Raw genomic sequence first — 2,553 nt, 5'->3', positions numbered from 1 at the left:
TGGTTTGCGTTTGTGACTGCATCGTCTTCTGGCTCCCCCTCCTTCTCTGGACATGAACTTCTCCAACTCCTTCATTTCCCTCAATACAGGTTTAGAAAGCTTTCTCCTTTCTTAGGCTAAACAATTTCTGCTCGCTGCCTGGGAAGTGGGCCCTTCATTCCACTCATATGCTGGCAGCCTCTCACTACATCTCTGGCAGATCCCCTCAGTTACAGCTGATGAAAACTGGAAACAGGGTCAAGATGAGGCCTCTCGACAGCCTCAGTCACCACGTTCATATCTATTGGCCATTATTGGAACTATTTAGCTGGATGTGTGCAGAATCAGGTGGTAGCTTTCTCACAGCCATGTCAAGTTTCTGGCTTACAGTTCTTCATTAAAGCCTTCACACTGTTCTTCTAGTCTACCTACAGTCACATTTCATACTTTCCATTGCAAAGTGTTTAAACCTCAAACAGTTCCAATTAGAAGCTGCAAAAGAGGCCCCAAAATAATGAAAGTAGGAAAACTCTGCCAATACTACTTCAGAACAGGAGAGAAGTGCACTAAGTAAATCTACCATCCTGTATTTTCAGTCCCAAATCCATCAGTAAGGGGATTACAATACTAAGTATGTCTAATTAAGTGATTTTTCTTTGACTGGCAAGCAACCAGATGATAGACCCTTACCTGGAGATAGCAGTAAATTCTTTTCCATCAGCGTGGCATTTCCAAAAACGTATTGATTCAACCCTAAATTCACAAAAAGCAATTACCATTTACTGCAGTCCTTGCTCTCACACAGAGATGTATTTAAACAGTGGGCAGAGATTAAAACCTGGTTAAAACCCTGTTATCACTAGTCAGCTTGCAGGAAAGTATAAATTATGTTTATACTGTCTAGTAGTCAAGAGGAGTAAAAAAACACATTGCTTGGAAAGCAAGGAAATGACATTTTTTCTCCATCTTTCATATACAGCCCTGTAATGCTTGACAGGACAAAGGCCTAGCCTCCGAGAACCTATCCTGATGACTCCAGAGAACAGCAAGTGTGTGCAATGGGAAGCCCATCTACGCCACTCACTACACTTGACATTAGCCAGAAGGCTGAGAACTGAGGTCCTAAAAGCAGCCAAACCAAATGGTGGGAAAGGTGAGGAACTGTGGAAGATGTAGAAGCCCCTTCCTTGTGCTGCTTCTTCTCTTCATGCAACTCTGTCCCTAATTCTTTCACACAATCACAGAATCCTAGGGGTTGGAAGGGACCTCGAAAGATCATCTAGTCCAACCCCATTAACAGAGCAGGATCACCTAGAGCACATCACACAGGAACGTGTCCAGGCAGGTTTTGAATGTCTCCAGAGAAGGAGACTCCACAGCCTCTCTGGGCAGCCCGTCCCAGGGCTCTGTCACTCTCACAGTAAAGAAGTTTGGTGGGTTTTTTTCTCTCACAGGTTTCTAACTCTCACAGGTTTCTAAATCTGTAATTTTAATCATAAATACATAACCCAATGGGTTTTACTGCAAGAAGCTAGACTGATAATGAGAGGAAAATAGCCACTGGCAGATTGGAGAAGCTTGTGAAGTGGACAGAGGCATTCAAATAAAAAGTCCACTTTAGTGTCCTGTTATCTCCAGAGTGTTTGCCGAGTCTTCTTGCTGTCTTCCTTTTCACAAATACCAACCGTACAGCATTGCAAAGAACAGTCAGAAATCGAGAAGTGCAGAGTCAGCTCTCACTCTTCAAAAAAATGAACAGAGACTAAAATAGGTGGATCTACAATGAAGCTTTGTGGTACGCCAGATTTCAAATTTTACTTGCTGTAAAACCTTACTGGAAGCCATTCAGAAACTTATGAACAAAAATGCCAAACACAGAACAGTGATAATTTTCCCATAAGTGAATTCCTGACCAACACTTTTAAGATCTAAGAGGCAGCTCACATAATCTTGACATTTCGCAGGCACCGCAAGTCATTCATGATTGGTAACTCCCTACTTTTTTTCTTTTTGTTCCTCAAAAGTATGGGGAACATTTTGTACTCCCTACAGCCTCTTCCTCCCTTCTGAGAAAGAAGAGTAACAGGTCATACTGCAGTGTAGCATCCAGAGACTTCTCAGGACATGGGAAAGAAGACTGAGTAAGACAGAAGGGCTGTAGACAGGGAGAAATAAAGATCTACAAGACTAAATGTTCTTACTTCTTCAATCACTGTAGGTGTATAACAAGTAGTTGTTTAAAGAGCTAGTCATTCCACAAGAGCTTTTTCTTCTCCTTGTATGCTTCCAGCATAACTATTCATTTTTCCTAGATGAGATCCATTTACTTACACAATTGAGAGCCTTGGCTAGCTTCTCAGTATTAAGTCACTTTCCAGAGCATGTACAGATGCCCTGTGGTCTACATTTACCCTCCTATTTGCAGATTTGCCTTTGTCCCACAAACTGCTAGGAAATTACTTGCACATATCCAGGGTGGTCAATATATCAAGGGCAGTAAGGTGGGTACTGCATTTCCAGCCGTGCCACTTTCAGGGTTATTTTCAGGGTTATTTTTTCATTACCTCCTTTCCA

Source organism: Chaetura pelagica, unplaced genomic scaffold, assembly GCF_000747805.2.
Source record: "Chaetura pelagica isolate M959 unplaced genomic scaffold, ChaPel_1.0 scaffold377, whole genome shotgun sequence".
NCBI lineage: Eukaryota > Metazoa > Chordata > Aves > Apodiformes > Apodidae > Chaetura > Chaetura pelagica.
Note: the sequence above shows the minus strand (reverse complement) of the source record.